At 40.7% G+C, this 14,986-nt stretch overlaps 1 long non-coding RNA gene across 1 annotated transcript in view; it reads right to left on the reverse strand.

Annotated features, from left to right (window-relative positions):
* LOC131577594 (uncharacterized) overlaps positions 1 to 14,986 on the reverse strand; it is a 35,923-nt gene that overhangs the window by 16,870 nt on the left and 4,067 nt on the right. The window lies entirely within an intron of this gene.

Here is a 14,986-nt window from a genome sequence, read left to right on the forward strand (position 1 = left end):
ACAGGGAGCACAGAGAGGTCAACACCTGTGCAAAAATTCAAGTGGAACAAGAAGTAAAGCTGCACAATGTCTATTGACTGCAAGAAAATGTCCTGTATTCCTCCTTGGTGTGGAACTTACTCCAGCACAACCCTCCAGAAAATTATCTACATGTCTTTTATAAATGTCTTAATGCTGTTACCACATACAATGTGTCAAAAATAGTTGTTGCGTGTGAGCTTCATGAAAAATATGTTTAATCACTATTATTTTTTAAGTTTCTGTGATAAACAGCCATGCAGCATCAGGGAATTGGGCATTTTTTGTTCTCTCAACAAGAGAAAAAGATGTTTCTCTGTAAAATAAAGCCTGGTAGATAGATTTAAAATATGGCAGAACAAAAAAAAAATCTGATCTGCAGCTAAAATATGAGGTGGTCTTAAACAGGGTGGGGGGGGAAAGTAAAAGAAATCTAAATCTTCCTATTTGAACAAGCACTTGTGTGCCTGTGTTTCACCTGCCAGCTCCAGCTGTGCACAGCAGTTCCAGACACTCTGCTCACTGGCTGCTCCTATTGTCTTGGGGGACTTTTGTTTAGTCTGTGGTAGATGGCTGCATTTTAAAATACTAATAAAAGAGAACTCTGCATTATCAGAACTCATGCCAAGCAACTATAAAGAATTTTGATGGCTCTTTCATTTCGCATGAGGCTTTAATCTGCAACAATTACCTTTTTCCAGCATGTGTGTGTTCCCCCTTTGTGACTGACAGGGAATACAAAAGCCAGGATAAGTGATATTGGCTACAAGCCACTTGGACATGACCTTTTCATTGAAATGTTTAAAGCATTGGCTGCTCCTGAGGTTTAATCCTCAATTCCTCACTTGGGCAAAATGCTTACAGATCTGGATTTTTTTCTACAATGATTAATTGAGGCATTTATTTCTGCTCCCTTGCTTTCCCAAGCAATATGATCAGGTGTGGCTGACTTGAGCACACACCTTCATGAGATCAACAGAAAAAGAGTCAGAGTTGCAGTTATTTTGGTATTTCTTTCATGTCACAACTTATGATTATCAGGTAGGATGTAAAATGTCTGGAACAGAGTTAACATGCTGCAAATAATGCAGGATTCTGTGCAAAAAAACTCTTCCAATAAAATAAGGAGTCCTTGTGTTTGTGTCACCACTGGGCCCACTGCTAAAATGATTATTTTAACAAGATGTCACTGTTGTTATAGTAACTTCTTATGGGTTTAGATTCTTATTGCTTTAAAACAGAATAAGTAAATTAGCATAAGAGGAAAAAATATTTCCCAGTGCCTATTACCACAAAGTAAATATTCAAGAATCACTTCTAAATGACCACTGGGTGCCACTTTCAGTTTATAGCTGATTTGTGATTTTTTATTTTTTTTTTCCCCTCTTATCCAAATGATTCTATATATCCTTGGCTTCTGAGGATGCTGGAAACCACAGAATTATTTGGAATCCAAGACTGCAAACAAAGCTCTTGGATTCCATGTGGCTGTAGATACAGGCAACGTCACGGCAAAACAAAAGTTAATGGGTTTGTACATCACTAATAAATCTGCCCAAAGAACCCAGAGAAACCCCACTGAAAATTCAAAAAATTTCAAAGCTGCCATTGAAACAAAGACAAGTTGTTCTGGAGCAGTCCTTCCTTCCAGGATACGAATGGGATCTGTTCTGCTTGCAGGGGAAAGGGATCTTTTCCAAACGGCTGCACTGGAAGGAATTTTCCATGCAGTTTTCACAGGCTGCAGTGATTGACACTGCTGCTGCAAGCAAAGGTGAAAGTGAAGTGTTTGCAAGATGTGCTAAGCCACCCTGCAAAGGCACAGTTCTTCAGCCAATGGCAAAATAAATTCTTCTGCTGACCAGGTAAAGTTACAACACGTCAGTAGATTTCTCTGTTTAAAGACCAAAATGTAAAGACAAATATATTTGAGGTATTTTCTTCTTATATAAAAGTTTAAATTAAAATAGATGCCTGCTCTTCCAGAAGGAGTCCCCCTCAGCAATAGCCAGAGGGTGGTGTGGCATAAAAAAGCCAGGGGGATCAGATTAGGCTAAGATTTAATTCTTCATTTTTAGAAACAAGCGGTGTTCCAATTGTCAAAGTTTAACTTTATTAATGGCCATTGTGTAAGTGACACTGCAATGAGGTTAAAAGGGGCTGCTCACAGCTGCCTCAGAGCTGCTGCTGTTTGTCCTGCTCACCACTCTCATGCAAAACTTCCTCTGTAGCAGAGAGTAGCAGCTCCTTAATGAGGCTCTCACAGCTTTTCTGAAAAGCTTGAACAGTACAAACATTTAAGAGGCTTCTGAACGCTCAGAGGGCTTTCACATCCAAAACACTCAGTGTGACATCACCCAACTTTACAGCAGCTGTTCCAACCTTAAAATTTCAAACCTCTGTGAACTCCTAAACCCAGGGAAGGTGACAGCTCTGCACAAAGGCTCTGTTTGACCATCCCAATACAATAAAACTTTAAAGCTCAGAGCCTTTCCAGTACTTCAGATAGGCTGCCAGTCTGCTTTGTAGTGTGGCAAACTGGTAATTAGGAAGTTTGACATGTAGCAAAATATTTGTGGGTTAATTGTTGAGCAATTATTTATTCAAACCTGAATTCTGGAGTTTCTCAAAACTTCAGATGCTTTCCTGTGGTTCCTCTGGGAGAAGCAGAGCAACTATCCACAAACCCCCGATGAAATGCCATGAAGTCTTCATTACCTTTAACCAACTATTCCTGGCTGCACCTTTCAGCTGTGCTCACATAATCAGAGAAGAGAATTGGTGTCTACTGACACTAGAAATCACACCCACAAATTAAGGGTAGTGCTAAAGAGATAATTTTGTAGGTAATTCTCAGCCTCATCTTCTAAACAAACCTGTGATCTACTGCCAAGTTTATTCTAGCATTGATTTAAAAGAGTTGAAGGCTGAAAACCCTTAATGACTTATTTTTAGTGCACACTTTTGTACAGATGCATTACTGTTTATAAACACTGTCAGTATAAAAGGACAAATAACAAATGCCAGATACATGGTTTGGGGGGGAAAAAAAAATCACCAAATTCCTGGAACTGCAGTCTTAATATGAACTCTTAGTATTTTTAACCAAATAATAATTAAAACCCTCACAAATTTGGTAATATTTACCAACACTGACCATCTCTGGTCACACTACAATTCATCAAAACTCTGCAATTAATTATCTTGATGGAAATGAATCTGGTAAATGTGCATACTGTCTGACACACCCATGGACAGCGTGAGAGGAAGGTTCTGCCAGTATTTTATTTACTTCTATGAACAATCTTTCATTTAAAGTGTTTCAGTTCTTGCTAAACACTTGTAAATGTAGGATACTGAATAATGAAAAAAAAATGAAGCAGCAAACAAATTGTAAATCAAAACCTTGAGTTTTTTTCATAATCAATAATCTGTTTTGCTCATGTAATGGGAAACAAAATGTTACATCCTAAAAAATCTTGTCAAAAATTTCAATTATATAAACATGATCCCTACAGTGAATAAAGTTCATGCTAGACATAGTTCAGGGGAAGTCTTCAGGTTCACGTTTATCACAGACAAATTTCAAGGTTCTTTCAGCAAATAATTTATTTTGGAAACTCGAAATGCTGTTAAATAAACACAGGGAGTATCCCTGCACAGGAGCCCAAATGAATTTGAGAGCTCCTCCATGATCTAAAGCAGTTTTCTTGTCAGTCTTGACAGAAAGAGTAGGACTAGAGAGTGGTACTCAAATTACACCCATATTATGAACTTCCTCCTCAGGATCCCAGAGAGCAGGGAAGTAAACACTGAATTACTGAGCTGAAACTGAGAACAAGTTCTAACAGCCTCACACTCTCCAGGGAGAGAGTCACTGGAATTCAGCTGCTCTTTTCTCTCAACAGGGGTTGTTTTCCATGCAGCAGAAAAGAGACCTGGATGTGGGAAAACATTCCAAATACTAAACACTTCTGAAAACTCTCTGAGGTGTCTTTCTGTGCCTAAATAGATCTCAAAATGTGACCACTGAATGCCACTTTTAATTGGGCCTTTGACAAAATCAAACAGGAGGAAGAAAGGGGTTTTTTTAAGAAGTGATATGAAAAGTTATTTATTGCAAAGTGATAATGAAAGTTGGTTTGTTGGGGTTTTCTTTTTTGGAGAAAAAAAGGATGCTCAGCACCTCAATGCCTTACAGCATAAGGACCCAACCTCCAAGTAATCAAAGATGTGCACACACAGAACACCAGGGGAACTTCTTGTGTGAATATCTCCCTTAAACTGGTGTTTAAGAGATATTACACATGATAAATACTAAAAATCTTAAATCCAGTTCTGGCCACATCAAAAGCAGTGAAGTTGAAAATAACAGACTGACTCCAAGTGTATTCTCAAGAGCAGTGCCCTGTATATAATGATCAAAATATGCAACACTGGGTGTGACTGCTCACATTTCTTTTGTTTTGATTTGTCCTTGACTGCTCAGGGAAAAACCCACTCCAATATTCTGTGTCATTACTCATCTCAGAAGGGATTATCTGTTACAAGAAGAAAACTCCAGCCATGCGAAAAACAGTACTAATAAAGCAAGCTGGAGGGAACCTACTGCTCATGCTATAAAATGTGTATATAAAACTATAAACTACACATGCTCCAGTTCTCAGTGTGAAAATTAATCAGGTTTACAGGCTCAGAATCATAGAGAAAGTGAAGCACTAAGCAGGGAACACAGTCATATCTATGGATAATGAACACCTCAAACCATCAGTATTTTTCCCCTCCACAGAACTTTATTCCCCTGAATCCTTTTCTCTGTTGTTTGATAAGAGCTAAAATAAAGGATTTAAAATTGATGTGCACAAAATTTCCCCCATTCTCTCACCACAAACTTGTGTATAAATGAACAGCTATCAACACACCCCATTTATTTTGTCAAAAACGGCAGCACTTGAGGACTGGGAGTTAAGGTCTGTATGAACCAATGTGGTGATTGGTGACATCTGAAAATATTTTTTCCTTACCCTTGCTGTGATGCAACCAATTGTGTCAGAACTATGCAGCAGCCCCAGCCAAGCAGAAGACCAAAATGAAGGAATTGCAGGGTAATGTGAACAAGTAGCAACATTTACAACTGGCTGGCATAACCTTAGAACAGATAATTTCCCAGAGGAGGAAGATCCAAGGGGCTGATTTCAGTTCTGTTCCACAAGAACTACCTGGAATCACACCATTGCCTCAAAACCCACTTTTACCTACTAGGTCACAACATGATTTTGATGTTTCAGCACCAGACAACCCCTTAACCTAGTTTGAAAGTGCCCAGTGGAACACATGTTCCAGTTCTACAGGAGAAGGGAGAGAGAAATCACAACCCTGTTTACCTGAGAATGGCTGTGGGCACCGGAAGAACGAGGCAAGAGGGGAAAACAAAGCCCAGCATCCCACATGCTCCAAGAGCATTCCTGGGAGCACAGCTCCACCCACGTGCCATCCTTACTGCTGCAGAAAATGTGCTTCTCTAAATGTCTTGTGAAGCAGGAGAGGAGCCAGAAGATCCCCAGGACTCTGGATTCCTCTCCACTTCCCAGCCATATCCCAATGCCAGCCCCAGCAGGTGCACTCTGAGCAGGGAATGCAACATTATCACCCCATCATTCAGCAAAACCCAAACTTCTCACAGGATTTGGAGCTTCGAGGCCTAAGGAGAAGATGCTCAAAACTTTACTGTGCTCTGCTTCTTTCTGTGCTGAGCAACAGGTCCCAACCTCCCAGTGACTTTCCCTGAAGGATGAATTCAGCAGCACAAAAACTTTTTTAAGGTTTAACACTTTCAGATCCCGCACCAAATGTAAGCGTATTTTAACTCAATTTGTCAGCACTTTCCCCAGCACATTTGACAAGAAGTTTGCCTCATGCTAAAAACCAAAAAATCTTTTTTTTCCTAATTATTATTATTCCCAGTAGGATCCATAACATGCCAAGGACTTTCCAAACACTCTGTTCTTGCCTTAAGAAGTTCACAGTGCCTGCAATAAAGGCTGTGGGATAGGGCACACCCATATCACTGGCCTCAACCAGAAACACACACAATAACTCTGGATCTTATGGAATTCTTCCCTGCTACATGGAGTGGTACCACTTTTGTAGCCTGGGCAGAGGGATTCTCATCTCTCTTAGATACCCAAATAAGATTTGTTCTGTTCAGTTCTGTTGTGACTAGCTTTTACAAAGATGATCACTCTTCACAAGTTTCAGTCATGCTGAGTCAGGCCCATCACCTCCAGTAACTCCACTAAAATGTTCTTCACCATGTTCTGTTGTCCAGACAAAGAAATTTAAGGAGACAAAGCAGGTTAATAAAAAATGCAACACCGTGAAGAAGTGAGTACTAATGTAAATAATTTCAAGTTGAAGCTAATATAGTTTTGATCCCCCCTCACTTCAAGTATTGTTTATGTTTGGGTTGCACCTGAGGTCAAATGCCTGTCATTTATCTAAGGTTCAAACCCAAATGCTTTCTTTAAACCAGCTTGAAAATGTTACTTGAAATTTGTAAAATAATCTTCCCTAGAAAGAAAAAAAAGTTATGATTCAGTCACCACCCTGACCTCTCCAATAGCCCAGGTGAGTTTATGCAGTGGACTGACACTGAGCTGCAGAGTCACAACTCCATCATTATTCATGGCAATTCATAAAGAAAAAAGAAAAAAAAATTCATGAGAGAAATGTTCTTGCTGCACTTTGGAAATGACGTGAAATGTTACGTGTTTATCCAAACAAAATAAAGCCTCTGAACCTTTAGAAAAAGGTTTCTTTCTAGAGAAATATTAATAATGCTGAAACAGGGGCTCAGAAAGGTCCATGCAAATAATCCTTTTGAGATGTTTTCCCAGTTACCAACAGTTCACAAACATGTGAATCAAACATGAGGCAAGAACCTGGCATAAACCTCTCCTGTGTGGCTAATAAAATATGAAACAGTGCCTCAGTTCTAATCAGATTATCACATGAAAGGGAAAACTTTTAAAGGCAAATTACACTAATTAAATCTGTATTCCTCTTTCAGAATTATATTAGGATTTCATCCCAGGATTTCTGTGACAATTCCAGAAGCTCAAGACTTCTAAATAGCAAACACCAACAGTTTTGTGGTGAAACAGCGACGGTTTCTTCACCTGTTTGGATGAAAGAGCTGAATCACAACATGACATCAGAAATTGTCAGGTGATTTTAGGCTAAAAATAACAATTGTTTCAAGGAAATTCCTTGTTTAAGAGGAAAAATGCATCAGATGACAAGAGCAGGGTAGAGCCAGGACTTTGGTGCCTGCTAGCACAGGGAACACAGCTGTAACTACAGGGAAAGTCACCTTGGAGTGTAATGCAATTCCCAGCCCATTCTAGCTCCAGAAGAAATCCTTTTACAGCTAAGAACTATATAAATATCACATGCAAGAGAATGCCAGGACAGCAATGTGAGAAGGTGGAGAAGGAAAATGGACTATGAAGAGAAGGGAAATGAGGAAATAAAGCTCAGGGATTCTCTGGTTGGATGAGAAGGAAGTTGTAAATAATACCTGATGTGGGGCACTGTGCTCCGAGGGCCAGGGAAGAGATTGCAGCATTGCCTGGAATAAAATAAAACAACAATAATAATAATAAAAAAAAATTTTTGCTTTTGATATCTCAGGATTACAAATGGAAACTGGGTCTAATAGAAGGTCTCATAAATTTAGTCTTAAATAAAGGACTCAGCAGCAAAAATGATAAATGGTGGTACAAATGAGAACAGAAAGTTTTCTTCAGTAACTAAATATTTAGCTGGATAATCCCCAAGGATTCTTCCAATCCCTGATAAATTCTTGCCTGGTCCAAGTCAGAGCACCCTTCGAGCCTCATTTGTACCCTTCTGAGAAGAGCTCAAGGTCCCAGGGACCTTCATCTGTGCTCTGTTCCAAAAGAGCCTCACCCAGCCCTTGTGAAACAGGGAAAAACAAGCACAGGGAAGAGAGGAGAACACTGGATATTCTGAGAGAACAGCACAACAGCTCCTGCACTGCCTCACTCTGTCCTAATTACCAAAAACTTTTGCCTCCTGCCAGAAGTGGCTGCAGATGGAGCTGTCAGCTGGGAGCTGCAGCAAGCCCCAAACCTGCAGGATGCCAAAAACATCTCCACAGCCAGGGGAGAGCAGGAATCGTCACATGAAGGGGCAGCTCTTAACAGGGCTCATCTCATGAGCCACTTCTCTGTGCAGGCATTTTTGATTATTTGGCGTAGAGAACTAAAATTTATTCCTTTTGGTAGTTTTAAAACTTATCAAGTTGGAGGAAAATTCCTGCAACATCCTTTCATAATGTACAGATTTTCATACAATTCCCTGGCCCTCCAAGCACTTACACAATAAGACTAGAACTTTGTTGTAGGAAACTCCTGTAACAAAAAATCTGTATGAGAATGAAAAGAAAGATGGTATTTTTAAAAAAATAAATCTGATCACACTGACTTTAGCCAGTGGAACTCCCACAAGCACAAAGTGTTCTCTGTCAGAATATTTTATGGCTCTGGTTCAGGTGCCCATCTTCTTGACACCTCTATTTAGGTTAGTTCCTCCTCTTCATTTAAATGAAATCACACATCTGGCACTTTTTAGCCTCTAACAGACCTTCCCCCTTAACCCTGGTTCTAGAGTTTCCTTTGCAGCCACCACTTCTTTTTTCCCATTATCATTCTAATACAGCTCTACACAATTTTAGTAAGGAAAAAAATTCCCTACATGTCAAGTTTCAGAAATAATTATAGTATTAGAGCTACAAGCAACTGTAGCTGCAAATTATTAGAAATAGGGATCTAAAAAAAAAAAAAAAATCAGCAAATTCTCAATGTGCTATTTGTGATCACAAAGAGCACCAAACTGTTCCTTGAAAAAAAAAAATTAAAAAATCTTATCTACTGAACACACTTGTGTCAGAACAATTCCAGACATGTGACATTGTGCAAAGAAAAAAACCCACGCATAATATCTACCAAGGCTGAGCTCTGTTTTCTAATTAGGCAAAACAAAAGATCTTAAATTTCTTATTAGGGGGAAAAAGGTCAATTTTACTCAAAGAATGCACTTCTACACACATAATTTTATCAGAGCTATAGATACAGTATCTAGCAGCTACACCACAGAACCTTTAATTCCTTTGCTTGGTCCAGATCTTTTAGTGAAAAGAAATAGAAATTAATTTTCTGTAAGAAATAAATCCTGAACAACTCTTAATTCAGGGTGCACAGCAATGCCAGCACTCCATCCCAGTCAGGACACCTGACATGCAGATTAGTCCCAACAGGAATGTTTTATTGATTATAGCCTGTCATATGACAGTCCTTCTGCTATTTATGTACAACTAGCATCAAGTTTCATCCTGGGCCACTGCCACTTTGGATTTAATTTTACTTGGATCCAACTACATACACACAAATGGGGCTCCTACAGTTGCATTGCTTGGTGTGGGAGCTGTTTTCCCTTGAAATTGCTGGGTTATATTTTTAATAAGGGCCTAAAAATGTTGCAATTCATAATTTGGGCCTTCAACCCACTGCTTTCAAAATGCACATATTGCTAATCTCAGGCTCAATAACATTTCAGGCCAGGACACAGACATGAACACAGATTAAGGCTTTCTTTAGCTTTTCACCCAAAAATGAAGTTAATAGATGACAATGGTCATTGGTAGCTGTGCTACAGCCAGCTCAGGAGAAAGGGAAGCTGACTCTGCTAGAACCAAGAGTAATCTCAATAAAAAATGACCTGGGTGGGTCAGGCAGCTCTCAGTTTAAATGCAGGGAGCAGCCCCCCTGACCAGGACAGCATTTTCTCCCAGGATGTCGAGTCACTCAATGCCCAGAGCTGCAGAATATCAGCCCTGTGCTGAAAAGAGTGGCAGCAAAGCCTCACATGCAGCACTTCGGATTTCTTCACAATTTGCAAAAGATTTTATAGTGTTCTTAAAAAAAAACAACAAAAAACCCAAACAACAAAATCAAAATTCCCATTACTCCTGTGTGGCTATACTTTTATTCAGTCATTTCAGAGTTTGCTAGAAGGGACACATGATACAGTTAAACATCAAACTCCACAGTCATGTGGGGATCTAATACTAAAGTTAACAGAAAAGTTCCAGCTGGCACCACCAGTTAAAAAGAAGACAGACCCCAGGCTTTGCTCCTTCACAGGCCCACCACAGGGCCATGCAGAGTTAATCAGGATCCTTTTAATCACTGGCTCTTCCATATAGGCTTTGTGTCAGGTTTATCAAAGCAGAACATGTCTGACCTTCCTCTTTTTCCTTCTCTGCCCTGCAACCACCCCAGTGTTAAGTTGGAGGATATTTAGAGCACTGTGGTACACACTGTGACCCAGCAAGCTCAGGGAACAATAAATCCAATTTCAATACAGCCATACACTGCTGTATGTAGTGGGGACTAATATTTTCTATTCCTACAGGAAGCTCAAACTATATGAACCAACTTTGCATTTCCTAGAACTATAGAATTGGCTCTAAGTACACATATTCCAATTGTTTGTTTTAAACCCACCAAAGTCAAGATACTAATTTTGGAGTCAAATGGGGAAAAAAAAAAAAAATAGTTACCAGCTCCTAAAACAGTAAAAAGGAAAATTTGCGCTTTCTCGGTGTGGGGGTCCAGTTTAAGAGACAAAGTTGTCCATCCAAATCCATATAGCTTGTTGGTAGTTGTTTTTTTTTTTTAACTTTGAAACAATCTGTTGCCTTCAGCAAGATTTCTTTTCCCATACCATTGGCTGACTACAGGGATAAATTCAATCCATTTTTTACAGTCTCCAGCTGAGCCTGATGGTAGATCCCTTCTGCTGTCCCAAGTAGGTCACAGAGCACTCCTAATCACTACCAGTGTGTTATTCCTTTAATCTGTGGCCACTTACTGGCCAGGGATGGACTTTAAGCACAAGCCATGGCCAAAACATAGCACTGTGAACTGCAGTGGGTTCTGTAAGTGCTGGAGCTGACCTCCTGCAGCCTCAAGGAATGCTAAACAAGCCCTGCAAGTCACTGCCACCCTGCCAGGCTCACACTGAACAGCTCCATGGACACTGATAGTATCCAAGGCACTCTGAGAGCAGCCTGGGCTAATATTGGCTCTGCAGCCCCATTGAAAGAGTCATCACAAACAATCCCTGGCATCTCAAGGGGAGTCTGTTTGAACAGGAAAAGCAACACTCACCTGCTGCTTATTTCTTGTCTTAAAGGCATCTAGAACTGTTTAAGCTTTATGAAAAAGGAAGACTTTGCCTTCTCAGAGCCTACCCAAGGTATTCTAAAGAGCAATAGAAGATCATCCTCCTACTTGCCTTTATTAATGAACTACACACTCATGTCTCAGTGTCACCTCCAAGTGTTGTATGCTGCAAGTCTGACATATCTTCCTTTATTCATTTAATATCACACAAAAGTTGTGGTGGTGCAGGTGCAGCCAGAACTGAGAACTAAGTTTTCAAATGGAAGAATAATTTGGCTGTATAGCTCACAAAAAGAGAAGGATGTTGAGAACAAGGAGATTCCTCTCCTTGCGTTTTAGCCATCTGCCTGTTGAGCAAAAGTTCTCTTTCCACATGAGGTAACTGGATAGATAACTCTAATTCCTGTTAGAGAACAGAATTTCCACACAGAAGGAAGCTTCCCAAGTGCAGAATTTGTGTGTGAACTTTTTTTGTCCTGCAAGTTTCTCAGAACAGACACTTTCCTGAACATACTGAGATGTCTCAATGAAGTGACAAATGTCATCTTTACCCCAGTCTTCATGGAAAAGTGCATGATTAGATATTTAACTAAATGAGGACACAGATCCAGCTCAGAACATTGCTTTTCTCTCTTTCACTGATATGGGTGAAAAGCTCCTGAAAAGCTGTTCATGTCCAGTCAAGTGATCAGGAACAAGGCTGGAATGTAGGTCTCAGCCCTTTCTCAATATGGTCACTTGGTTTAATCCACAGACCTTATCACCATGGTATTTTATGGAGCAGTTCATGAGGAAGACCTAAAGCTGAGAATTTCATGGACAGCACAGAGTTTTGGAGCTGGATTCCTGTCTAGAGGTTCTCTTGCTCCCATTACCACAAAGCTGGGCAGTCACTTAAACCAGCCTGCCTGACTTCCTGTGTGAACAGAATGTTAGAAGCACTAAAAGCATCAAAGCAACATTTGAAATGCTGCAGTTATTGCATAAGATTGTCATTTCTGAGTCATTTGCTAGACTCTGTGTTAACACATGGCCTCTCACAGTGAAGGGATGTGAAAAACAGTAGCAAGCAGGTGCTAAATGCTCAGCAGCTTGCAAGATACGTGTGGGGTATATTACCAAAGCTTATCTATATAGTTTCATTTTCATGGCTGCTATCAGCTTGTTCTGACCAGCATTGTAAATCACATCTCTAGTGATACTCTAAACTCATATTCTGAATTGTCTCTGTGCAGTGTCAGAGTTTAGTCATCAGTGAGTAATGCACTTCCTAGATTCATACAGATTGCCCTGTATTTTAAAGTCACCCTGAACTGACAACGTGCCTTGTCCAATAAACTTTGAATAGCTCCAACCCTTATCTTTTCTGATAAAAGTTTCTAGAAACATGCTGGTATTTCAAACACTATAAAATATATCTATATTTGTGTGTGTCTCTAAACAGAATGGCCAAACCACTTTGAGGTCCATGACAGCCCAGAGTACTGCTGCTTTAGGTATCACAGGGTTCCCAAGACCAATAAGTTCCTGGTCACGTCCTTGTTTTATCAGACTTGAGGCATTACTGAAATATAAGCAGAAAAGTCAGTCTGCAGTAAGGAAAAATTCATCCTTCCCAAATAACCAGACCCAAAACATGCTGCATGACCCACAGCTCCAGCTACAATTGCCACATGCATTTTGCAAGGTTTTCTTTTCGTACTACATTTTCTTTTGGAGGTTCACATTAGTTAATGAAATCTCCTTGTAACTGCAGCACATTCATTCAGAAGGCATTGGGGAATTCTTACTTCACACTGGTTGAACAATTCACTGATTTGTTTACAGAAAACCTGTGCCAAATAGCTGGACTGTTGTCATGAACCTTCACCCTGATCTTTTTTTATACCAGTTACTAGAATGTGATGTAAAATAAATTAAACGCCATTGAATGAGTTCCTACAAAAAGTAGAAAGACAAATTCCACATTACATCCACATTCATCCATATGAAATTTAGACAAACAGCTCTTTCTTGTGGATGAAAGACAGTTTTACACTGGGATTTACCACTGATTTCCACTGCATATCCTTCTGAAACACTAACAGCTGCTAGCAAATATTATTGCCCAGCTGCGTTTCTGGGCTCTGATGCAATAGACAGGGAAGGAATAAAGACAGGTCAATTCTTATTCAGTCCCATTCTATTTTTGTCCATCACTCTTCTCATACTGAGTCATGCTTGTTATCATTTTTATGCAGAATTATCATGCTTGGGATCATGACAGTTTTCAGTAAAGGAATACTGTTAAAGCACAAATATTTGCAGTCTATAAGTAGCAGATTTAGATTAGGGGGATTAAAGCAAATTTCCTCTAGTAAAGACACATGATAGATCACCCTAAACTCCCTCCTCCCCTCAAACGAGAGGAGCACTTCGAAGAAGAGCACTCAGCCTTTTCCGCACGGACTCTGCCGAGCAGGTATCACATTTCCCAAGGAGCGGGGCAGTTCCTGCAGGAGCTCAGGGCTGTAACTTTCCACTGCCCAGCCGGCTCCTCGCTGTGCCCCAGGCTGCCCTGACCTTTCCCAGCTCAGCCCCTCTCTTTGGGCCGTGCTCGAGCACATTCCAGCAGCCAGGGTGAAGCCGGGAGTGAAGCCGGTGGGACAGAGAAGTGAAAATTCCAGCAGGAGAGGAAATCGGGGAGTGAGGTGGTTTGTTACACAGTTCCTGCTGCAAATAAATGAGACCCTGATGCAGTTTGGAGTGAAGTTTGTGCTGTGTTTACCATAAAGCAAGGAGAATCAAGCTCTCAGGCTGTTATTTTGCAAAGCACAGACAACACTGAGAGAACAGGCATCTTTTCATCAATTCTCTGGCCTAACTGCCACATGTGGACCTGAAACTGATTTTGCAAACTGAGGCCCTAACACAAAACCTCTGCTGGAAGGAGTAGCAATGTCTTACCTTCACACAGCTTTTTTTAATAATCTGTCATGTGTTTAAAAGACTGCTTGAGGAGGAAGGATACACATACTTCTCCCTTTCCTGCTCTTCCTACCACCAAAGTTTCTCTTTTGACCTGTGAGAAATCCAGCTCCTGCTCCTTGTTCTGCCAGACCCCCAGGGACAGCAGCCAGGCTCTGCCTAGCACTGTCTGTACCATGCAGAGGGCTTTGCTCTCAAGTCTAGAACAAGAGAATCTGATGTCTGCCTTGAAAAAATGCTCACTCCTCTGTGATCCTCCACCTTTCCTTCTCTCACCTTCCAACATAACAATCCTTCCTCAGAAGCACAAAGGGCTGGACCCTGTGCTGAGCTCCTTTAAGGTTATAAACTCCAGGAGCAGAGAGAAGCCTGACTCTGAGTTTGCTGGGATTTCAAGGCCAGCTGTCTGCTCCCTGTGGTCCTGGAACATGGAAAGGGATGGCAGTGCCATAGGAGGCATGTGAAAGACCTGGCTGGGTAAAGCAGGAACAGGAGCCATATGAGGTCAAAGGAGGAGCCTGGATCACTCCTCTACTGGTGCTAAAAGCAGGGCTGTACAGTCAGTACAGAAGGCAGCAAAAAATAAAGTGCAAGTTTCACAGTGGAGGGATGGAGGAGTTTGCTCCTAATGAGCAGAGTGTCAGGGAAGACATCAAGATAGAGAGGAGGGTTTGATGCAAGGCTTCGGGAGGTTGATCCAAGCTTGTTAGGCCCTAGAGATTCGGCTTTTG

Source organism: Poecile atricapillus, chromosome 3 (genome assembly GCF_030490865.1).
Source record: "Poecile atricapillus isolate bPoeAtr1 chromosome 3, bPoeAtr1.hap1, whole genome shotgun sequence".
In the NCBI taxonomy this organism is placed as follows: Eukaryota; Metazoa; Chordata; class Aves; order Passeriformes; family Paridae; genus Poecile; species Poecile atricapillus.